The sequence below is a fragment of the Schistocerca americana genome, chromosome 1, assembly GCF_021461395.2.
Source record: "Schistocerca americana isolate TAMUIC-IGC-003095 chromosome 1, iqSchAmer2.1, whole genome shotgun sequence".
NCBI classification, from domain to species: Eukaryota; Metazoa; Arthropoda; class Insecta; order Orthoptera; family Acrididae; genus Schistocerca; species Schistocerca americana.
Window position 1 is genome coordinate 1,178,547,106 of NC_060119.1, and position 26,007 is coordinate 1,178,573,112.

The window sequence follows — 26,007 nt, forward strand, 5'->3', positions numbered from 1 at the left end:
ACTTAGGGAGTTAACGGCTCTACTCATGCATCAGTCATTTGTACACGTAATACTTGGAAAAATGTAGAACTAAGAAAATGACTGAATCATTTACAGTAGCCATTTATTTTCGATGAACTTTTTCAACTAGTATATGCGATCTTTAGATTTACAAACTCCCCACAGCAACAGGAACCGCTTACAGTTCACCTGATAACAGGCAACTGTTGCTGCTATTAGCTGGCTATACTGGCTGAAACCGGTCATGGAAAACAGCGATCTATACTGAGTTGTTCATGCGGAAACTTTTGCTCGACTGGACATCCTCTACAGTGTGCTGAGCTTATCAGGTGCCTAAGGTGGGCCCAACATTGAAAACTTCTATCGTAATATGAGGGAGTTAATGAAACACTGTGCAGTATGAGGAACATAAAATTGAACCCGTAGTGCAACTGCTGCATAAACACTAGGTTATGTTGGAATGAAATTTTTTGAATGATGAATAACAGCAACGTTGCGTTCATTAACATTTTTACAAAAGATGTTCATAAACACCCTGGGCATTGATGCACTTTCGTACTAGACTAGACATACTGAGTCGGTATTCCAACATGGGCCTATTGCTCCCTAGGCAGATGCGCTAACCACAAAGATCCTGCAGGAACAGGATCAACGACGACTGAAGAGAATCGTTCAACGTGACAGAAGTGCAACCCTTCAGCAAATTGCTGCAGATTTCAATGCTGAGCCGTCAACAAGTGTCAGCGTGTGAACCATTCAACCAAACGACATCGAATGAGTTTTTGGAGCCGAAGGCACACTTCGTGTACCCTTGATGACTGCATGACACAAAGTTTACGCCTCGCCTTGGCCCGTCAACACCGACATTGGACTGTTGATGACTGGAAACATGTTGCCTGGTCGGACGAGTCTCGTTTCAAATTCTGTGGAGCATGGACCCTCTCTGTGCAAGATGATGTAATCATCGTTCACTGTGAGTAATGAACACTGTTCGCGTTCACTGCTACAGCATTTACCTTCATACCGCCTGCCTTACCCCTCCCTCCCTCCCGACACTTTTCCTAGTTCTACCCCTACCCGAGCATCACAGTTATACTCAAATCTGTGAAGAACTGCGCCGTCACTGGATCAGTTGCTCGCCATGTCAGCAGGGGTGTGTTCAAGCTGGTGGAGGCTCTGTACTGGCGTGGGGCGTGTGCAGTTGGAGTAATATGGGACACCTGATACACTTTGACAGGTGACAAGTACGTAAGCGTTCTATCACATGCATCCATTCATGGGCTTGTGCAATTCCAGCAGGCAATGCGACAGCCCACGTGTCCAGAATTGCTTCAGTGACTCCAGGAACATCCTACTGAGTTTAAACATTTCCGTTGGTCACCAAACTCCTGAGGCATTAACATTATTGAGCATATCTGGGATGACTTGCAACGTGCTGTTTAGAACAGATCTCCACTCTCTCGTACTCTTACGGATTTATGCAGAGCCGTGCAGGATTCATGGTGTCAATTCCCTCCAGCGCTACTTCAGACATGATTGAAGTCCACGCCACAGCGTGTTATGGCACTTCTGTTTGCTCGTGGGAGCCCTGCACGATACTAGGCTGGTGTACCAGTTTCTTCAGCTCTCCAGTGTGTAAATTACAGATGAGTTCGGAACCCTATGATTTCATCTGATATAGAGTCATCTGGCACAAATAGCTGTGCGTTCCCTTGTCTTGTCCGTGACTGTACAGCTGCGAGTTCCCTTGTCTTGTCCGTGACTGTACAGCTGCGAGTTCCCTTGTCTTGTCCGTGACTGTACAGCTGCGAGTTCCCTTGTCTTGTCCGTGACTGTACAGCTGCGAGTTCCCTTGTCTTGTCCGTGACTGTACAGCTGCGAGTTCCCTTGTCTTGTCCGTGACTGTACAGCTGCGAGTTCCCTTGTCTTGTCCGTGACTGTACAGCTGCGAGTTCCCTTGTCTTGTCCGTGACTGTACAGCTGCGAGTTCCCTTGTCTTGTCCGTGACTGTACAGCTGCGAGTTCCCTTGTCTTGTCCGTGACTGTACAGCTGCGAGTTCCCTTGTCTTGTCCGTGACTGTACAGCTGCGAGTTCCCTTGTCTTGTCCGTGACTGTACAGCTGCGAGTTCCCTTGTCTTGTCCGTGACTGTTAAAGTTCAGTTCGTCAATACTGAGTGAATTAGATGCATAAACTTTCTTTCACGTAGCCCCCAAAAAACGAGAGTCGCAACTCTGGGGAACGTGGATCTAACCATCCACTGCTGACAGCTAATTCATTTGAGAAAGCTGCATGGTAGCGATTCAATGACACGTTTTGTGTGTATGACGTTGCTCCGTCTCTTTGGTAGAAGCTACTGGTGTCTCTTTGCGTCGAGTGGCGGTTTCATTGTAGATTACGTTTTATTTTGCTTACCCTGAGTAAGATGATGTAATCATCCTTCATCGCGAGTAATGAAGACGGTTCACGTTGACCGCTACAGCATTTACCTTCATACCGCTGCCCCACCCCTCCCTCCCGACACTTTCCCTAGCTCTACGCCTACCCGAGCATCGGCGTGGAACTCAAATCTGTGAACTGGATCGGTTGCTCGCCATGTGTCAACGTTACGTAAGAACTGTCGGAAGTGGCCCAGACCGCCCGGCCATCTGTGTCAAGGGCGTGTGGCGTGCCGTCCCATACGTCGCTCCGTCGCCACTTCCGCCCTTCCGGATCGGCAGCGCTCGGGAGCCCCGCCGGTAGACAACAAACACTTGGCGGCCGGCGCGGCGGTCCCTCCCTCACGGGCAGCGGAGCCGGTGCCCGCTGCCCGCGCCTCGCGTCACCGTGAGTCAGCCGGCCGCGGCCACATATAAGCGGCGGCTCTGCGCCCGCGGCCACAGTCCACACACGGCCGCCGTCCACACACCATGGGTCTACCACAGAGGCTATCCGCGGCTGCCGAGACGGCGCGCTCCCGCCGCTACAGCAGCTACTCCCCCGTCGGCCTGCCAGTCGACCGCTGGTAAGTCCACACACCAGGGGGACACCAGGAGCACCAGCAGTGCACGTTCGTAGGGATGGGCAAATTTTCATAAATGTCAATATACGAGCGACATTTCATAAACAGCGCACACTCCTTTTTACTTACACGTTCTTTTCAATATGTTTCCATTCCTTCAGTATAGTCTCCTTGCTTTTCCACGATTGAGTCCCAAAGTCTCGGAAGATCTTTTACTCCATACAGGACACCATTCTGAACAGAGTGGCTCGCGTAACGGGGGTAGACACTCTTCCGGAGTGTAAGTAGGCTATTTAGGTCTTTATGTTGGTAACGTCATGTAGCGCTCTGTATGAAAATCACTGGCTGTGCTGTGTGCAGTCTGTGGCTGGTTGGCACTGTTGGAATATTCGCTATTATAGTGTTGGGCAGTTGGATGGGCACAGCGCATAGCGTTGCGCAGTTGGAGGTGTGCCGCCAGCAGTGGTGGATGTGGGGAGAGAGATGGCAGTATTTTGAGAGCGGACGATCTGGACGTGTGTCCATCAGAAACAGTAAATTTGAAATATTGGATATCACGAACTGATATATATATTATGACTTTTGAACATTATTAAGGTAAAAACATTGTTTGTTCTCCGTCAAAATCTTGCATTTGCTGACTATGCCCATCAGTAATTAGTGCCTTCAGTAGTTAGAATCTTTTATTTAGCTGACAGTAGTGGCGCTCGCTGTATTGCAGTAGTTCGAGTAACGAAGATTTTTGTGAGGAAAATGATTCATGAAAGGTATAGGTTATTGTTAGTCAGGGCCATTCTTTTGTAGGGATTTTTGAAAGTCAGATTGTGTTGCGTTAAAAATATTGTCAGTTTACTGTTGATCAGAATAAGTAAAGAGAATAAAGTCAGAGTGCGTTCAGGTTTGCTCAGCTGTTCGAAAATCAAATAACGTAGAGGTTTATCAGCACAGTAATTCAATAATTTTTCTAAGGGGACGTTTCAAGAGAACGATACCGACGTTCACGCATAGGATTTTTCAACTTCTGTAACAAGTCGCAGTTTGGTGGACTGCGTCCGGGCTGTAGGGAGGATGCAGGGACACTTCCCATTCATACTCGTGCAGTTTTTGGGCTACAACATTGCCGATATTCGAGCGAGAATTGTCATGGAAAATGTCTGGCCCAGCCTCGAGCAACTGAGATCGGATCATGGGCATTTTTCTGCGTAGGTTTTGCATCAAGTTGCGATAATAAGCTACTGTACACTTGTTCCACGCAGGACTCTGTCATGATGATTCCTTGTTGAACATAAGCAAAAATCGTCATTAGCTTGAGCATTGATTGCTTTGACGCGCGGAGTGGCCGCGCGGTTTGAGGCGCCATATCACGGATTGCGCGGCAGGTTCGAGTCGTCCTTCGGGCATGGGCGTGTCTGTTGTTCTTAGCATAAGTTTAAGTTAAAGTAGCGTGTAAGTCTGGGGACAGATGGCCTCAGCAGTTTGGTCCCTTAGGAATTCACACACATTTGAACATTTGAGTGCTTCGATATTTTTTGGACGCGAAGAATCTGGAGCTCTCCACTTACTGCACTGTGATTTAAACTCCGGTTCAAACTCGCTAATCCACGTTTCATCAATAGCGGCAATTCGACAAAAGAATCCTTGACTTTCGCGGGCGAATCGTTGTTAGAGCAAGGTTGCAATGTCCAGGCGTTTCTGCTTCTCTGCAGCAGTCAGAGTGGGACCTGTCTCACAGAAATTTTTCTCTTGTTCAAATCATTTGTCAGAATACGGAATATTGATGTTGGGGAAATTCCCATGGCTTCAGTGTGTCCCTACCAAGTCGCACTGCGATCTTCTTAAAGAGCATCTGTAGACGTTTTTGACCTTCTGGGTTTTGGATTAACGTCTATGCTCATACGACCAACACGAAAACGATTAACCTAACATGAAACTGTATTATGGTCCACTCTAAACTCTTCTTCAAACTTCACTTAACGCACTGTGGATTCGTCGGGTTTTTGCCGCATAAAGTTTCGATCTTGACGTACGACCCCTGGTCTTCAGCAGTCACAGCACCAGAGACCATTGCAGGTTTGTTTGTACCTGTCCCCAATTTTAAGTTAGAGCAGACAGCAAAAAAGCAAAAATATTTCTTCCTCGAGCTCCCAACTACGAGCTGATGTAATTTTCATTGTAGTTACATCCACAGTAATACCAACCTGTGCATTATTTATGAAATATCCCTCGTATACTGTAACGATATTTATGAAATACGCCGATATCATCAGGATAAAAATATCGGTATTGCGAAATATATCGATATTTTTGGCCCATCCCCCATGCGAGAGAAGTCTCGGAAGTGAAACCCTTCTGGTATACGTTCTGTGCATCAAATACGAAGGTTGGAACTTAAATAGTGGCAACTATTCACTCACAACAGATACAAAAGAGTTACATGTTTGCACCTGTTACTGTCCTTCAAAGCGTTGTGTATAACCCGTTTGCAGCGATGTGGAAGGTGTAGTATACCATTAGCAGAGCCTGTTCTATTGATGGTGCGAATGAAGCGGTCTACTGCTTGTCGAATCTTTGTAACAGTTGTGAAGCGAATCCCACAAAGTGGTCCCGTCATCTTCGGAATCAAATCAGTCCCATCGATCGAACAGAGCAGCCACAGCTTGCGCTGTATGCGCCCGCGCATTGTCGTGCAAAATGATGGGTGGGTTGCGCAGAAAGTGTCGCCGCTTCTTTAGCAAAGTTGGTCGCAGGTGATGCTCCAAAAATTAAACATTTATACAAACATTCCGATTGTTGCTTCAATCTGAAATTCTCGCACTTCTTCATTGTGCGTCCGATCATGGAGCATTTCAGTAATGATAAGATAGCTACAGGATGTCCCAGGAAGAATGATAAATATCTGGCGAATGAAAGGAACGATCATTGGAGACAGTCTAATAAACATGGGGTCTAAAGTGCATACCTTAAGCGCTATGAGCACTTGCTTATCTTCAATACTGTGAAACACGTATCTTGTATTGTTAAAGTGCTCATATCTCTCACAGTATGCAGTTTAGTGCCCGTGCTTACTAGACACTTCTTTGCTTCGAATGACCGTTCTTGTCGTACCTCTAAACACTGACCATTCCTTCTGGGACGCCCTGTGTATTACTGAACGGTTAACCAGGTGCGTGGCCCCACTTGCAGGTTGCCCATCTATCGGCTTCCTGGGGCAAAAAATTGATTTTCGATACTTCGAGTAAGTACAGGCGGAATTTCAAAATTTTATATGCTATTAGTAACTACTCATTAAGAGGTATAGTCTTATCTTAAAGGTTTAATAAACTAAGGCAAGTATTGCAGTGAAAACTTCGTATATTAGATCGTGAGGCAGCGTAACCAGTGACGCACAAATTACCCAAATTGTATTCATCCAGTACTGAAATATGGGAGCACTAAGCAACTTCCAAAACGTTTTCACACAATTTCTCCCTTGTTAAATTAAGTTTTCGTTAAAAGTACTAGATTCGAACTGTAAATTCATTTTATTTCTCATTATATATATATATATGATGAGAAATAAAATGAATATAACTTTGTTTACCCCATTTTTTAGTTAATTACTGCAATATTTTTATTATGTATCCTACGTAAGCACGTTGTCACATCTCCATTTACTGTACAAATATTATCTGTGTAAGTCGCATATCATGCTTATCTGTGATTGCGATATTCAGTTGTCACCTGAAGATTGCCTGAGAAGCCGAAAGCCTGTTCGTGACAAATATAATTTTGCAGAACATTAAGAAGTGTTTTCCTTCTCAACATTATCATGTTCTGCCAAGCACCGACGGACAGTTCAGTAAATGATAATTTTAAACCTTTCAGAAACTGTTCTCGCTAATACCCCTACAAAATTACGAAAGGAAGAAAGTATATCCCGTACTAAAGTTTCGCTGTTCACACAGTAAAACTTCAGTATCGGGTATGAAGTTTGATTACATCTTTACTACTAACTCCATTCGCGCACATTTTGCAGACAGTATCCACGTATACCATTGAATGAAGCTGCAAAATTACATCGTTCTATGACATAATGATCAGGAGATATGACGTTTCACCGCGCGGGGTAGCCGTGCGGTCTTAGGAGTCTTGTCACGGTCCACGTGGCTCCCTCCCCGTCGGAGGTTCGAGTCCTCCCTCGGGCATGGGCGTGTGTTGTCCTTAGCGTAAGTTAAAGTCAGATTAAGTAGTGCGTAAGCTTAGGGACCGATGACCTCAGCAGTTAGTTCCCATCAGACATTACAACAAATTTCCAAAAAAAGATATGACGTTTCAAAAATTGAGTTATGTTAAAAACTAACTTTTGCTCATGAGAAAGCGCAAATTACCAGGGCGTTAGTCATCCAGTGTCTGATAATAAGAGCACATATGGACTTATAACGCAGTTCAAAGATAATTTCAAACGTTTCCTCGCTTGCACACTTAAATATTTAACGCATTAACTAGTTTGTGAGGTAATGAGAAGTCTGAAGCTAGTTTATAAATGAAGTTGGATTCTTTAAGAATCTGTGATGGGGACGTTTACTGGTTTTATCAGAAAGGAGGAAGGTATGAAGAAACTGTCAGGCGTGTTCGTGCGGAGGCGCAGTCAAGCACCGAATGAACCATCAGTTCACACTTATTAAAAGGTTCAGTGGAATATGAACACGAGTTGTGAGCGCCCTCGTTCAGGCCGATCAGTACAAAAAACATTATTGTGGTTCGTGACAGTGTGGTTGTTAGCCAGTCATATCGGTTCTTCGTCATTTCCAAGTATTAAACAAAAGTCCTTCCACTCCATCCTCAAATTATGTGGCACTGGTGCTGCAACCGTGGTAATGTCAAAGAGAGAATTCTGTCTTGGTGTCAGTAAAGATGGTTTCACTAATTCATTTGCGACGCTTTTCGCCTGTATTTGAAGGCATCTTCAGACAATCGAATTATGGGTCAATAATCATTTCATGAAATGAAGAGTCAAAGGTATAAAATTACAGCAAGATAAGAATGGGCAAAGTTTATGCACAAAGCTAAAACACTGAGCAATGCCGATAGTCTGTTTGTACCATTTGAAGATTTACGGTAGTGTGATGACCAACCACCAGCCAGTAATGATGATTAAGAGGAACTATCATATGATCAGATGTAAAGTGAGTTCTTAAAAATACAGATTCTGTCAAAAGCATAAAAAATCATCTGGAGAGAGAAAATAACACTGTTAAAATACATAAACCATGACTTTATACAACAGAAGAAAGCAAACTGTCTGCATGTCGAAAGAGCTAAGACATAATTGAGACTTCCCCTCTATTACCATTATTGGCTGGTGATGTCATCACCCTACTGTAAACCTTCACGAGATACAATTTGCAACCATCTGCAGTGTTCCGTATTTTAACGTTATACATGCATTTGGCCCATTCTTGCTGGGTGAAATTTTTTGACATGGTTATTTACCCACAGTTCGATTGTCTTATGATGACTTTAGAGGCGAAGCGCGTCGCAAATGAAGAACTAATAAAACCATCTTTATTCCAATGATGACTGAATTCTCTCTGTTCCCAACAATTGGGTATACGATATTCTTCAGTACGATGGATTCGTCGGTATGATGTCCATTACCACCCTTACAGAATTCAATCAACGCAGCAGCTAAAAGAAGCGGATCATGTGAAAGGGCGACATTTTGTTGACTGTTTCTGAGAAGATGGGATGATGACGGTATTGTGAGGAACATCTATAGTGACGAGGTGCATTTCAACTTGAGTGGATTAGTGAATGAACAGAACCCTCGTATCTTGGGGACCAGAAAACCTGTACATGGTTCGCGAGAGGGAAGTGCATCCGCGGCAAGTGACGATTTGGTGTGGCTTTTGGCTGGGCGACACCGTGAAGACTTGGAACGACAAGCTGCGACTTCAAACCGTGCGATAAGTGATCATAGTGGCTTCGTTTCAGTGGAGTGGACGTCAGAGACGAGGTTTCAACAAGCCGGTGCCATCCGTCACATCTCCTGCGAAACAGTTGAGCTGCTCTAGCCTCAGCCGCGAAACACTATTGAGAAAACAGAGAACCGGTAGATGCGGGTGACGAAAGTAAGTTCTACTGTCACCAACTTACGTTTCGCGCATGTACCGCGAAGACAGGATAAATCAAATTAGAAAGAAATTACAATTAAATCAATACCATTGGCTGCTGGCGGGCGTTTATATATATCAACGGGGACAGTTGAAAATGTTCCCCGACCGGGACTCGAACCCGGATCTCCTGCTTACATGGCAGACGCTCTATCCATCTGAGCCATCGAAGGCACAGAGGATAGTGCGACTGCTGGGATTTATCGCCGGCACGCTCCCCGTGAGACCCACATTCTCAACTTATAGTCCACACACTACATTCGTAGTGTCCCTGCCATTATACCCATTACTCGGGGCAGACAATCCACAGAGTCCCGTAGAGTGTTCAGGCAAATCGTGTGCATCCGCACTGAAGGAGGTCATCAGCCGGTTAGCCTTAAACGATATGAAGATGACATCTGTTCTTTCGGACATCTTCAAATCAAATTAGGGCTCGCGTGGACGCGCTGTCAGTCAGTCACAGTCAGTCAGTCACAGTCAGTCAGTCACAGTCAGTCAGTCAGTCAGTCAGTCAGTCAGTCAGTCAGTCAGTCAGTCAGTCAGTCAGTCAGTCAGTCAGTCAGTCAGTCAGTCAGTCAGTCAGTCAGTCAGTCTGTCTGTCTGTCTGTCTGTCTGTCTGTCTTCCCCGCTCCATTTGCGAATGGAATAGTAAAGCGAATGACTAGTGTAATGAAGATACCCTCCGCCCTGCACCATACTGTGGCTTGCGAGCCTTACTGAAAGGAATAGTACGATCATCCACTATATATGCATCAAAGCCGGATACCAAGCAAAACCTACTCTATGTGATCAAAAGTATCCGTACACCTGGCTGAAAATGACTTAAGTTCGTGGCATCCCCTCCCCCCCTCCATCAGTAATGCTGTAATTCAATATGGTGTTGGCTCACGCTTAGCCTTGACGACAGCTTCTACTCTCGCAGGCATACGTTTAGTCAGGTGCTGGAAGTTTCTTGGGGAATGGCAGCCCATTCCTCACGGAGTTTTTTTCACTTGCTGCTTATTTTCCATGACCCTCCCTCTAATATCTTATGGTGGGTCTGTATATGCCACTTGGCCGCTGTGACTGGGTTCGGGGCCTGGAGTGGCTGATGATACCACCCCGACTCCCGTCCCCCCTCACACCGTTGCCCGTGTCACTCCACGTGGAGGCGGGCTCTATTTGTTTTTGTTTCTAAACAGTTGTTTTTCTGTGCAGCATTTATGTAACTTTACAATTAATACAATGGAAGTAGGAAAATGATACATAAAAAGTAGGGGAGGAATCGAAGTCGGCGTTGCAAAACATCCCAAAATTGTTCTATAGGATTCAGGTCCAGTCCATTACCGGGCTGTTATTGTCGTCTAACCGCTCCGCCACAGGCCGTGCATTATGAACAGGTGCTCGATCGTGTTAAAAGATGCAATCGCCATCCCCGAATTGCTCTTAAACAGTGGGAAGCAAGAAGGTGCTTAAAACATCAATGTAGACCTGTGCTGTAATAGTGCCACGAAAAACGAGTAGTACAAGCCCCCTTCATGAAAATCACGACCACACCATAACACCTCCGCCTCCGAATTTTGCAGTTGGCACTACACACGCTGGCAGATGACATTCACCGGGCATTCGTCATATCCACACCCTGCCATCGGATCGCCACAACGTGTTCCGTGATTCGTCACTCCACACAACGTTTTCCACTGTGCAGTCGTCCAATGCTTATGCTCCTTACACCAAGTGAGGCGTCGTTTGCATTTACCGGCGTGATGTGTGGCTTATGAGTAGCCGCTCGACTATGAAAGCAAAGTTTTCTCACCTCCCGCCTAACTGTCACACTGTCCTCTGCAGTGGATCCTGATGCAGTTTGGAATTCCTGTGTGACTGTATGGTAGATGCACATTACAACCCTCTTCAACTGTCGGCGGTCTCTGTCAGTTAACAGACGAGGTCGGCGTGTACGCCTTTGTGCTGTACGTGTCCCTTCACGTTTCCACTTCACTATCACATGGGAAACAGTGGACCTAGGGACACAAATGACCCCCAATCACCTGACCACGTTCGAAGTCCGTGAGTTCCGCGGTGCGCCCCATTCTGCTCTCACGATGTCTAATGGCTACTGAGGTCGCTGATATGGATTACCTAGCAGTAGGTGGCACAATACACCTAATAAGAAAAACGTATGTTTTACGGGGTGTCCGGATACTTTTGATCACATAGTGTGTAACTACATAACCAATGGTAGAAGAATAGGAAGAAAACGAATGAAACGGTACAACCAGGTTCGCTACATATTGACGTAGTCACGAAGCTATTATTATTACCTCAGAAAATTCAAGCTATGACCATAAAACTCATTTTCACACTTCAGTGCAACGTATTTTTCCCAACGATGGATGACTTGGCAGGTTGCAGAAAACTGCATTTTGCTGTTCAGAAAAGGCGCCACCTCGAAAATAACCCCTGCCACGCAGTGGTTTCTTCGTCCGAGGAAGAAGGAAGAAAACACTGGGTGCCATGTAAGGAGAATAGAGGGAGGAGGAGGAGGAGGATGGGTTGACGCACAGTTTTATAGCTCAAATAAGGAGCATTTCAGCATTTGTGACCATCCTGCGCAGAATGTGGTAATACGCTGTCGTGGAACAAAATCTCCTGCTTGGACAGCTTTCCGCTACCCTTAGTTTCGGCTACTTTTCGCAGCCTCGTCACGAGATTTCGATAGTATGCTCTTTGAGCACAACACTGTGGCAGCCTCGAAAATCGCTCAGTATTACATCGTTCTTTAATTATTTCGCTGCTGGTGATGGCTAGACATGTTTGCACTGATTGCTTTGCTTCTTTATCTCAGAATCGTGGTGATGCACCCCATCAACCGCACGCGGTGATTAAGCGGCTAAAGAAGTGCAGAGGTGGACAAAAATATGGAAAGACCGCGAGAAATACATGCTTGAACGTAAATGCAGGTACCAGACAAGCCTGATAAGTTGCAGTGTCGTAATTGACTAAGAAAGGCACCTGTGCAATGTCCTCAGTAAGTTGCAAGTCCAGTGGTGGTGAGAACAGCGTTCTGCGTAGTTGTGAGTGCATTATGTCGGAGCTAAGTGAATCCAAACGTGGGCAAGGTGTTTGTACTCGCATGGTGGGCGCTTCCGAAGTGATTTTTGTTTCAAGAAGCATCGTATCGAAGATTTATACTACATAGACGAAAGCGGAAAAAATCATCCGGCAAGTCACAGTACGGACGAAAGTGTGTGTTGTGATCTTGACGGGCAGTCAATGAAGAAGATTATGACCGCAATTAGGGAGCGGGGGGCTGAGAGTTGTAAAAGTCACTGCAGAGACTGAATGTCACACTCGCGAACCCTGTCAACACCAAAACATGACTGGAGTTCCAGAAGGAGAGAATTGCAAGGTGAGCTGGAATTTCAAAACCAGCCTTCTGTGATGGAAACGCCAGTAACAGAAAATGTGGTGTTGAAGCGATAAAACCTGAACTGTGGAGCAATGGAAGAATGTCATCTGGTCGGATGCATTTTGTTTCACACTGTTAATAACTTCTGGCCTAGTTTACGTCCCAAGAGTGAATCATGGTAGGGATACGGTGGCGATTCGGGCAGTCATATCGTGGCATTCCATGGGTTCAATCTTACTGTGCAAGGTCGCATTTCTGTCAGGGATTATATCACCACTCTGGTTGATCAGGTCCATCCCACTGTACAGTGTTCGTTCCCCAATGTTGATGGTGATGGTGTGTCCCCACCTGTTCACACAGCTTGCATCGTCCACGGATTGCCGCATCTCCCCTGGCCGTATCTCAATATTATTGAGCTTTGGGGTGGTCTTTTGAGATGAGAGGGCTTGACCGCTATCCAGCTGACCTTGCTATTATTTTGCAGAAAGAATGGTTAAAGAACCCCTTGAAAAACACAGCAGTTGCTTTTATCCATTCCGATACGACTGGAAGCTGTTTCGAATATCAGCGGTTTTCTACACCGTACTAGGCGTGATAATGCATAGTGTTTCCATGTTTTTGTCCGTCCTTTGTAACATAGATTGGCCCGACGCAATCAACATGTCAGGTGCTACCAATGTTCGGCGGGCTTCCTGAACAGTCGCGGAACCTGGTGAATGGCAACCTTTTCCATGATCAAACTGCCAAGCAAGATGTAGAAAACTGATTCATAGCTGTTTCTTCACTTCCAACATTATAGCCTCCACTGTGATACTCAGGTCTTAAGAGCACCTAGAGCGCTACCATGCCCAGTCCTTCAGAGACATGGTCTGCCACAGTATTCTTCGTCATTCAGGCTTGTTTGACCGGAATAGTCTGCGCCGCCTAACCAGTGTCATGCGTGTCGCCGTACACTTTGAACAAATCATCATGTATTGTTACAGCGTTGTTCCTCTTCAAAGGCATAAAGCCAATCGCCGCACGATACTTCACTTTATCAAGTAACTACGACATTTCGTTTTAGTTCCTCTATCGCCGTGGTACGCTACTGTATCACGGGGGCTTCAAATGTATACCAGGACTGCAAACATGTAGTTGCAAATTAATTACTCGCGTAAGGTGATAGTCAAAACTTGAACTAACGCTCATATAATGAATTAAGGATGGGCCCACCTTTTAGCAAGTACACAAAATAGTGTTTTGTTTTTAACACACAAGCAAGTTTTGCCAACTGTGGCATCCTCAGTAGGTTTTGTCTTTTATTTTTCTCTTATTTTACAGGGCCTGTGTCCTGTGGCTGACAACCGAAATCAGCCACAATACACCATCAAAGTGTTTCCAAGCCACAACAAAATAACAAGACACAGCATTCACGAACGAGCAGCTCAATTACACAAAAAGACGTTTGATACCCAAAAACAAACTTGTCACAGCTCAGGACTACAGTGATAACACGGTATCCTAATAATTTAAACCGGTAGCTGATTTCGGTTGGTAGCCACAGGACACACACAATGAAAAGTAAAAGGAAAAATACGAGGAAAAAACCCATTGGGGATGGCACAACCGCCGTGTAACATGCACAGGTGTTAAAACAATATTTTGCGTAATTTCAAAAAGGCGGACCCATCTTTAATTCAATATTTTCTGCAAGCACGGAAACTGAGGTCAAAACTCCAGTATGATTAAGGCTCATATATTTAGTCGATTTTACTTACAGCTCGTATTGTACTCTTAAGTTTCAACTGTGCTCTGCTCTCGAGTGAGCTCGTAGTGCAGAGGAGAACAGCAGCGTAAAAACTGTGGAACACACAGCAGTCGAAAAATGAAACAATCTGCAAACAAAGGCACAAGATCGCCGATGCAAGGAAGCTATCAGCAGCAGATTGGCGCATGCAAAATAAACGTTCAACAAAGGAACCCTACGGTTAAAAAATGTACCCTACTGTTAACAAATGTTCACATCTAATGTAGGAAGAAGCTGCTTAAGCGTATATTTGAGGTAGAATACTTTACGAAAGTGAAATATGGGAAATACAGAGATAAAGAAACTAAAATAATTTGGAATGTGATGTTATAGAAATGTCAAAAATTGAGTTTGCAGTGCGAAATAGATAGTAGAAAGAGTAGGAGATGCAGAAGTCTGCACGAAAACCTTACCACGAGGGCAAATTAGTGACACACCTGCTACCTAATACTACAACACGCATTTGGATGCTTGAAAAAGCAATAAAGGAAAAAAATGTAAGGATAGATAAAGTTGAATACATTATAGAAGATACCAAAGGTACTAGGTACATGTAAGGTGACATGGTTACTTTGAAAATAACAGCGATTGACAATATGTAAAAACAACTAGTCTATGATAAGTTTTTGTTTTATTCAATGACCTGTTTCCATCGTTAATGATCATCTTCAGAGTGATTTACAGAATAATGTGCATATTTATGATTAAGAGCATTATAAGAAGTTATCAACATTGTATTGATAATTTGTCATAGTGCTCTTATTCATAAATATTCATTCTTCTATAGATCAACCTGAAGATGATCATTAACGATGGAAACAGGTCATTGAATAGAACAGGAACTAGAGATCATAGACTGTTGCTGTTTTTGCATATTGTATTTGATATATAATGACAAAATATTGGTGCAACATAGAGGTTGTCCTCAAACCAGTGCGAAAACAGTGTGTCCTTTTGAAGGGAACTTAGAAAGGCACACAGTAAAATTCGAACATCAACTGGTTTTTTTCCGCACGTCATGAATTAGGCTTTAAGACTGTTCAGTCTTTACAAATCGTTTCGCCACATCACTCATATTCGTAAGTACGCAAGAATACGGCAGCTAAGATAGGCCATCACAAAATGTATCAAGAATAAGTAAATGAATGAAGATGGTGCTTTTTCCAAGTTTTAGCTGGCGATGTGGCGAATATTGACGGACGCAAGTAGTTTGAATGTTTATAGCTGTCGAATTATGAAACCTGCTTTATAATGGAACCATGTACACTGGTGTGCAAAACATAAGGGTGAAAGTAACTTTCGCATGACATGCTGCAACGTAGTAACATACCCCCGTCAAACGTGGACCGTACATGGAAAGAATTGCTACACTATGGTGCAGAATGTAAATGAAAGACATACACAATGAGACGAACAGAAATGCACTTTTATTCAAAAAACAATACACTGGCGTCACTACGATTCATTATGGTCCCCTCGACATTGCAAAAGGCGGGGCATGGTTCTTAACAGGGTGTGTGAGGTCACCACGGACGGCAATGTATGCTCTCCAACGTGCTTCCACGCTGGCCATGAAATTGGTAGTGTTCTTGCGGTAGGGTGTTGCATTCGTACAATAGATAAATTTTGCTACTGCTTGGTTGGTCGTTGGTGCATCTGGGTGTACTGCAACACATCTCCCCAACGGATCTGACAAATCATGGAATTTAAGTGGGAGGAAGAGGCAGGTCAGCCTGTTCGCCGCATATCCTCTCATCCCAAGAGCTCCTAAACCTGCGCGTTCGATGCGGTTGGGCATTGTCATCCATAAAAACGAAGTCAGGGCCTAATGCAACCTTAGGAGGCGCACAGTGGAAGGGATACAGTGTCACAATAACGTTGAGTGTACCATGTTCAAAGATTGAGGTCAATAAGTCTAGGCAAGATTGTGCCTCACCACACCAAAACAACTGGCCCACCAAAACGATCGTGTTAGACAGTGATGGACGAACCTTCATATGGCGAGAGATGGGAACACACAATACACCCATGAACACTAAAATTTTATTTCTTGTCTGATCTTTTATCGTGTTATGGATGGTGTCAGATCCATTTCCAGATCTGGCCAGTTTTACATTTAGGTCCGTATTACTGTATAGTCGACTTAGACAGTCCAAATATATGAAGGATGATATTGTTCTATATGATGATCACAACAATTTTCCATTCGCACTGAACGTTAATCGCAAAATAAAAAAACACCACCTCAACGTGAGTCCCTGTAAAGTTCTGGGGATTCTAATTTCTACATGTGGTACACGGCTTGTTGCTACCATATCGATTTTCAGCCACTTCGGTGACTTGCGTCTCTGTATCGATGCTTATTCATTTAAGGACGTTCTCCGTTAATCTCCATGCCCAGGCAGCACAATAAGCCATACTTAACTGAACGAAAGCGTGTAAGCGTCTTCGAAGTGTTAGCATTGTAATAAATGTTCGTGAAGTATGTAAATGGTGTGGTTTGGATCAGCCAGAAAGAATCAGGTAAGGAATGACAAAAAAAAATTGTATGCCCAAGCCTGTGGTACTTCCGTTCGCGAAGCATCACATCTAATCAGTGTCGGATAATGCTTCATGCGTATCTCTGACTGAACATTCCAATCTGAAGAAAACAAATTTTGTAATTCCTATATCATTGTACACCATGGTGCGCGATGTTATACAGGTTCAAAACACATTTTCATAAACAAAAAGTTGTAAACCGTACATTTGCAAATAAATTCTTTTATTTTTCGCTAGAGTTTCTAGTAGCTGTCAGCTGTGTTCCCTTGTGTATACTATTGCAGATGAGGTTTTCGGAGATTTTCTGTTGTACTTTTATAGATCATGAGTACTCGGTCATAGAACGAGCCGGTTAGTTTCAGGTAGAATCATAGAACCTCATAGAGACTTCGACACATCGGTCGAGAGATGTGAAGCAAATAACCCCTGGAGCAGCTGAAGTGGTCTAAGAGTGCACGATTGCTCGTCAGGCAGGCGTGAATTTCCGATGCACTGGCCAGCTATTGTATCCACACATCCTGCTGGTAGCTGGAGGGAACGATCTTATTTTTAGTCAAGCAATAACTTGTGGAGAATTTTGCAATTCTCGTCAGAATGAGAGGGCTTTCATAGAACACAGGTCAGCAAGACTAATGTTTCGATCCCTCCTTCAGTAACTGTTGAATCGGCTTCGATTTACTAATTTGGATCATACACAGTATGTGGTGATAGATGCTTTGTAACTTCATAGATAACACAGATGTGCATTCAGACTTATTAAAAAAATTTCTCCTCATCTATAGGGACTTCCAATCTGACTTAATCCTTACTACTGGAAAAAATTCACGCTTGATACACAAAAATTTCAGACTTTGACGAAAACATTAAGTGGACTTGGTTGTTACCTCGTGCAGATGTGTTCTGAAAAGCGGGCGACATATAAAACTGCAGAGCGTGTACAATCCGTCCTACAGTGGAGCATATCGGGCCGTTGCCTGTCAGTAGGAACCTTTAACGCACATGTGTATCCAAAAGAGTACTTGCATTGCGATTAGTGTCGTTGAATTTTGTTTAAATGACATGATCTTCGCCATCGACTGTGCTATTCATCATAATTTTCGTAACTGCAACTTCGTCCTAAAGTCGTTATAAGATAGTTAAAGTACTAAAAAAACAAGTGTTGACAATTGTTGTCTGCAACATCTTATGTCTTTCGTAGTAAATTCATTAAAATTAACGCGCGCGCGCGCGCGTGTGTGTGTGTGTGTGTGTGTGTGTGTGTGTGTGTGTGTGTGTGTGTGTGTGAATTTGATACCTGATATTTTCGTGGAGCAGCTATTTAGAGAATGACATATTACTTCATCGTTCTGAAAGATTATATGTGTGATTCTGTATGTACTGTAACGTAATTCTGTCTACCTGCTTGTGAGTAATGTATGAACGTCTCTGCAAGTGAAAATTCCGAAATGAAGAGATCTGAAATGTAAAGAATTGGCGTTTTCACAGATTTTTTGTTCACCTCCAACAACGGTAACTCAAGCTGTATCGGTGACTGTGCTGAAAGTTTAAATACGGAAGCGTTTCGTCACCAATCACTTGTTGCAACACGTTTCGGAGACTTTTATCCATGGTAGGACGGCAATTTTGACATCTCATAATGAAGACAATGCTCGTTCGTGGAGATATTTTTCTGCCATTCTTTTGTAAGTTGCCTTCAGAGAACCCACATTCCGTCTGCACTTTTTCCTTTCCTCTTCAGTGTAATTTATCCGCATCTCGAAAGAGTACATTGGTATGATTAGGTCATGTACGTGATACTGATTGAACCTCAGCACTTTAGGTCCAAGTACATGATACGAATTTTTGGCAGCACCGAGCATTTTACAATGACTGTGATGGCTAGTAAGAGCAGGAAGCAGTTGTTTAGACTTCTGACTAGATTCCAAGACAGCCTCGTGACGTACATGATGTTCTTGTGGTCCTCAGTCCAGAGATAGGTTTGATGCAGCTCTCCATGCTACTCTATCCGGGGCAAGCTTCATCTCCCAGTACCTACTGCAACCTAAATCCTTCTGAATCTGCTTAGTGTATTCATCTCTTGGTCTCCCTCTACGATTTTTACCCTCCACGGTTCCCTCCAATACTAAATTAGTGATCCCTTGATGCCTCAGAGCATGTCCTACCAACCGATCCCTTCTTCTATTCAAGTTGTGCCACAAACTCCTCTCCAATTCTATTCAATACCTCCTCATTAGTTATGTGATCTACCCATCTAATCTTCAGCATTCTTCTGTAGCACCACATTTCGAAAGCTTCTATTCTCTTCCTGTCCAAACTATTTATCGTCCATGTTTCACTTCCATACATGGCTACACTACATACAAATACTTTCAGAAACGACTTCCTGACACTTAAATCTATACTCCATGTTAGCAAATTTCTCTTCTCCAGAAACGCTTTCCTTGCCATTGCCAGTCTACATTTTATATCCTCTCTACTTTGACCATCATCAGTGATTTTGCTCCCCAAATAGTAAAACTCATCTACTACTTTGTCTCACTTCCTAGTCTAATTCCCTCAGCATCACCGGACTTAATTCGACTAAACCGCATTATCCTCGTTTTGCTTTTGTTGATGTATGTCATCGGCGAACCTCAGTTTTTATTTCTTCTCCATGGATTTTAATTCCTACTTCAAATTTTTGTTTCCTTTACTGCCTGCTTCGTATACAGATTGAATAACATCGGGGATAGGCTACAACCTTGTCTCACTCCCTTCCCAACCACTGCTTCCCTTTCATGCTCCTAAAAAACGAGTGTGACAGTTAATGAAACATTTCTCTTTAGTGTGCGTTATAGGAGCTGAAATCTGTAGAAAGTGGAATTTACACGTTTGTTACGGGAGTTAAATTACCGTGAAATGTTCGAGATTTATTTCCCTGCCGGTAAGTGAGAAAGGCAACTCAGCTGCCACCTAGCGTCCACATTGAGTACTACATCGAAATCGCTTGCGAAGGCAGCGCCGTTGGTTGCTATCGAAAGTTCTGCGACGCTCCTGTTGCCGGTTGGAAGTTTAACACTGCGCTACGCAAACAGTTAAAATTAGTTCTATCCTCTCGTTACTTATTAGCGTATAATTAGGACGAATCCTCTGCAACCTGCTGATCGCGCACCTAAAGTTCTCGAAGCGTCGCTAATGCGCATCTTTTAAAGGGTTACGAAAAGTCGCAGCTGTCTTGCGTACACAGCACAGAGCCGATAAATTCATTGTACTTTTATCTTATGAAGAATGAAAACAGACTCGAATTCCGATACCTTGAAGATGAAACTGGAGCAGGGAAATTAACAGGAAATATAGACTCCAAGTAATAAAGTCATTATGTAACTGCATCGTTTTATCACAATCTATCCTTTCTGATCACCTTCACTCGTCATTGTTACCTTATGGTGAATAGGACATTAACAGCTGCAACAGTAAGTAGGAAATCTATAATTATCAGTTTCCAGATTGAACTGATAGTTGTTTCTAATTCGTTAAGGTTACTGAATGAGAAAATAGTTAAACGTACGTATGGAGAGTGGTCTGAATCACTAATGGTAGTTTTAAGTTAGACTCGCAGAACAATGTTCTGTTCAGTGAGACAGTGGTAAATCGGTGGTACATAATCGGTGGAAAGAGTAATCGGCAGCGTTGCACTGAAAAATCTGAAAGTGTTGTAGGTAAAAATCTTCCCTCATGACGACGGAAAAAACGGCAAAACTCTCATCTGAGTGTGCCTTCAATTCGTAACGTGAGCTTTAGCAGAAAAATTGAAGAGGAAATAATTGGAATTAAACTTCAATAATGTCGTCTCAAATAACAAAATGTGGTTTCCAAGATAATTTTACGTAATAGTCGTAATTTATTACGAAGCTATTATCGGGGCTTGGCTTGATACTAAAATAGCATTTCAGGTATATATCGACAATTTTGTAGAAGATATACGTAGAACAAGATTTAAATTATTTTTCATTGTTAATTAAGACCGATGTTAAGCGCAATAGCCTTTCTCACTTGCTGTGCTGTGCCGTGCACATGATTGTGTTTGGGCCACATTTCGGTTTCAGCGACAGTTAATTAACGGTTAGTTTAGCGAAGTCCGAAACAGTACCTTTGTACTAAAGACGTACTGACAAAATTCAGGCTGTAAAGGTGTCTAGGTCTAACAGTGACACACATCTTCGAACCGAGCGGCTATTTCGTAGCCGTTCACACTTTGCTGTAGAATGGGAGTCAATTATTTAGGAAGGATCACAATAGTTCGTTGGTTGGACTCGTTTCCATGAGTAATAAAGACCAGCAAAGAATGCACCTATCGGAGCACAAAAAGATGAATATGCTCCTGTTTAAAATAGTGGTACTAGCTGCCTCAGTCTACATTCCTCAGGACCTTTAAATATTTTCCCCACGATTTTGGCATGCGAACATATTCGTTTTTTTTTTTTTTTTTTTTTTTTTTTTTTTTTTTAACATGTACCTAACCTTTCACTCCAGTAAGTTAACTGTAACTCACACCCATTGTCGCTCGCTCTAAGTGTCTCATCCATCCACTACCAGTCGCCAACTCACTCACTCTCTCTATCTCTCTCTATCTCTCTCTCTCTCTCTCTCTCTCTCTCTCTGTGTCTCCCTCCCTCCCTCCCTCTCCCCCCCCCCCCCCCACCTTTCTCCTTATCTTTATTTCCCTCTCAGTGCCATTGTCTCGTTCGCTCTTCCTACACCACAACCACTGTCTACTATTGTCCAGTATTTATTCCTTTTGCGTCTCTTACCCACTGCCCATGTCTTCATCTTCCTCAACGTAAGGGCGAATGTCTTTCTGGGAAAATTTTTAAAGATGCTGAGGTAGGTAGAATGAGGCAGTTTGTTGCCCCACTTTTCAATCTTTTACAAAGGAGTATATTCGCCTTCTTTGTGTTGCGATAGGATCATTTTTCCGTTGGTTCCCTTCTTTTCCCTACCACAGCAGGGAAATCATACGATGCCGATGGACGCATGATCTGTTGCAAGGCCTACATGCGTTTGGTGCTTTAAATACGCCGTATGTAAAACTATAATAAGACGATACAACGTAGTAACATTCTTTAGAATGTCAGGAGACACATTACATGCCACTGATGATTTAAAGTACTCACTCAGAACATCGTGAGACGAATATGAGCAATTGTATTTCCGCTCTTGAAGTGCAGGCAGCGACATAGGCGAATATACTTACCTACATATAAACTACCGATTTCGGAGTTACGTAACATCTTCTGACGTCCTATAAGAGTAATGCTCATTAAGAAGTCTATAAATTCACTGCATGAATACACACAGCGCCAGCACAAAACACACAAGCTTACCCCGTCGAAAAAATAACACTAATTAAAAACAAAATCAGAATGGTGAGAGGGGAAATTACAAGAAAAAGTGCGTAGTGGATGCAATCAGACTTACAGGGTATTCATCTGTTCCTTAAAAGTATGCAGTTTGACGTTGGATTATTATACATCCCTCATAAATGCTTTGTGAAAATAAAGCTAAGTATTAATTTTCTGCCGGCCGGTGTGGCCGTGCGGTTCTAGGCGCTTGTCTGGAACAGCGTGACCGCTACGGTCGCACGTTCGAATCCTGCCTCGGGCATGGATGTGTGTGATGTCCTTGGGTTAGTTAAGTGTAAGTAGTTCTAAGTTCTAGGGGACTGATGACCGTAGATGTTAAGTCCCATAGTGCTCAGAGCCGTTTATTAATTTTCTGTGCAAAAGTGAACGCACATTCGAAACATTCTGGGTAAATTAGGTGAAGCCTCAGTAAGTCAATGAATACATTTCTCATTCGACAGACCGCAGCACAAATGAAAATGTTCCATATTGATTTTAATAACTAAGTTAAAGTATCCGAAACATATCGGAAATTACTTAGAATTATGATTTCCATACGAGGTAGACATCATAAATGAAGCTTTCTTTTTTGCATGAGAATGACTATACGCTCCTCACTTTTTGACCCTGTTTAAAAATGGGAAGTTCCCGAACTGTTAGACAGCTTTGGATAATGTGAAGACTGGAAATGGAAAATGTTCTAAGCGTCAAAGCGGACGTTATTCAGGAGAATGAAAATAATTTATCCTTGTTTGTAGATAACTGATTTGCATTAAAAAAACTTTTCTGGCACCACGGGATTACGCTGCTCACCGCTTCACCGCAAAAAATGATACAAATTAGAAAATACAGTACTTCATTAAGAATGTCCAAATGCCATACAAGGAAACTGGTTCTAAGTGCCTGTAACAAAGATTTTTCTTTACAGTTGATCCCTGCAAAGAACAAAACAGCAACCGGTCACTGTTATAATACTACTTATTTACACAAATTGCCCCTTTACTGGTTTCGAACTGATAGGTTCAGCATCTTTGTATTAAATTTGTTTGCTTACATTAGTTGCTGGCTATTTTTTTGTCGAACAACTAACGTAAGCCCGCTGTTTTTTGTATCACTTCACTGAAACTCCATGTTTGCACTTAGATGAAGCAGCAACTTGTGTTTTTGAAAATTAACGGTAAGTATTGTACGTGTTAACAAGTATTGTCACAAGTAAATATTAAGCCTTTTGCCAAATACCACATCACGTTTGACTGTTGTAAATACGATAGTCATAAAAGTTTCAGTTCAGCGGTGTTGTTCCTACAGCAACTTCTGATTCCTTAACCTTCAAATATAGTTCGTACATGATGCAGACTTTCGCAAATAATTGATCCTGATGGTTGGTAAAAGATACACATCTCCGCATTTTAAAATCATTTCATTCGACTTTAATCATTAGATCTAGGGTATTTCCCTCGGAAGAAGACTGTAGACTGACTGAGTGGCTGCCGGCTCTGTAGCAGCAGTAAGTTCTCCGTGTCGTTTCGTGGGTAAACCCCCCATATTTTCATGATGCATGACAACCAGGCCAACAAATCTGAAGTACCGTCAGACGCCAAGAATTCTTGCCGTCGACAGGCGTTCCCGGTTACGTTGTTTTACATCACTTGTTATTGATATATCACAAATACTGCATGCCAAAACAGACCCGTCGCTCTGAATATCACCTGTACTAAACGGCTTAGCGATATCACGTATTTTTCCGGAGTGCTCTTTGTTTCAACGTACGAGGGCAGTTCAATAAGTAATGCAACACATTTTTTTTTCTAAAACAGGGGTTGTTTTATTCAGCATTGAAATACACCAGGTTATTCCCCAATCTTTTAGCTACACAACAGTATTTTTCAACGTAATCTCCATTCAATGCTACGGCCTTACGCCACCTTGAAATGAGGGCCTGTATGCCTGCACGGTACCATTCCACTGGTCGATGTCGGAGCCAACGTCGTACTGCATCAAGAACTTCATCATCATCCGCGTAGTGCCTCCCACGGATTGCGTCCTTCATTGGGCCAAACATATGGAAATCCGACGGTGCGAGATCGGGACTGTAGGGTGCATGAGGAAGAACAGTCCACTGAAGTTTTGTGAGCTCCTCTCGGGTGCGAAGACTTGTGTGAGGTCTTGCGTTGTCATGAAGAAGATTTTTGTGCCTACGAACACGCTGAAGTCGTTTCTTCAATTTCTGAAGAGTAGCACAATACACTTCAGAGTTGATCGTTTGACCATGGGGAAGGACATCGAACAGAATAACCCCTTCAGCGTCCCAGAAGACTGAAACCATGACTTTACCGGCTGAGGGTGTGGCTTTAAACTTTTTCTTGGTAGGGGAGTGGGTGTGGCGCCACTCCATTGATTGCCGTTTTGTTTCAGGTTCGAAGTGATGAACCCATGTTTCATCGCCTGTAACAATCTTTGACAAGAAATTGTCACCCTCAGCCAGATGACGAGCAAGCAATTCCACACAGATGGTTCTCCTTTGCTCTTTATGGTGTTCGGTTAGACAACGAGGAACCCAGTGGGAACAAAACTTTGAATATCCCAAGTGGTGAAAAATTGTGACAGCACTACCAACAGAGATGTCAAGTTGAGCACTGAGTAGTTTGATGGTGATCCGACGATCATCTCGAACGAGTGTGTTTCCACGCTCCGCCATTGCAGGAGTCACAGCTGTGCACGGCCGGCCCGCACGCGGGAGATCAGACAGTCTTGCTTGACCTTGCGGCGATGATGACACACGCTTTGCCCAACGACTCACCGTGCTTTTGTCCACTGCCAGATCACCGTAGACATTCTGCAAGCGCTTATGAATATCTGAGATTCCCTGGTTTTCCGCCAAAAGAAACTCAATCACTGCCTGTTGTTTGCAACGCACATCCGTTACAGACGCCATTTTAACAGCTCTGTACAGCGCTGCCACCTGTCGGAAGTCAATGAAACTATACGAGACGAAGCGGGACTGTTTGAAAATATTCCACAAGAAATTTCCGGTTTTTTCAACCAAAATTGGCCGAGAAAAAAGTGTTGCATTACTTATTGAACTGCCCTCGTACTTGATTACTGATGGTGGCAACAGAGGAAAATGGGAGAGCCACACAGTCAAACCACTTCTTGAGGCGTTACCTACGTAAAAGTAACAAGGCCGGTAGGCTGACGGTTCAACAATCTACCGCCATGTTCGTTCTTCCTACTTAGATCGACATTAGTACAGTATCGGGAACATACGAGCTCTACGGCGAACTGAGGAACTACGTAGAACCAAGTTTTGCAGATAAAAACCTTACAGTAACGTTCGTTTTTAATTTCTCAGGAATTAAGCGTCAAAAAAGCAAAAAAATTGGGAAGTGGAAAAAGTTGACATTAACAAATGGTGCAACCAGGACTCAGCTAGAGATGCTCATTTAACGTTTCTTTTGAAAGACAAGCTAATTTTGCCATTTTAATAACAAAAAAGGAGCGGCACCGAAAATTCCTAGCACAACTCATATACTTGCCCTGTACCTTTACTTGCATGCAAAAAGCAATATCGAGAAGCCTCATTCTCTGACATAGTTCCCACAAGTATACAGTACCAATGTTATTGAATAATAAGAACGTTTATGCATGTTGCCAGAAATACATTCTGTGTCTCGAAATACACTGACGAGTTCAACCCATGCAACTCGCGTAATATTGCAAACAAACCAGCCCCAAAAACGCGTACAGGAGCTGTCAAAT

At 43.3% G+C, this 26,007-nt stretch overlaps 1 protein-coding gene and 1 non-coding gene across 2 annotated transcripts in view; one reads left to right on the plus strand and one right to left on the minus strand.

Moving 5' to 3' along the window:
* LOC124619658 (scoloptoxin SSD14) overlaps positions 1–26,007 on the plus strand; it is a 531,056-nt gene that overhangs the window by 310,326 nt on the left and 194,723 nt on the right. The window lies entirely within an intron of this gene.
* Trnat-ugu lies at positions 9,253–9,325 on the minus strand. Its single transcript has one exon. It is a non-coding gene; the product is annotated as a tRNA-Thr (tRNA).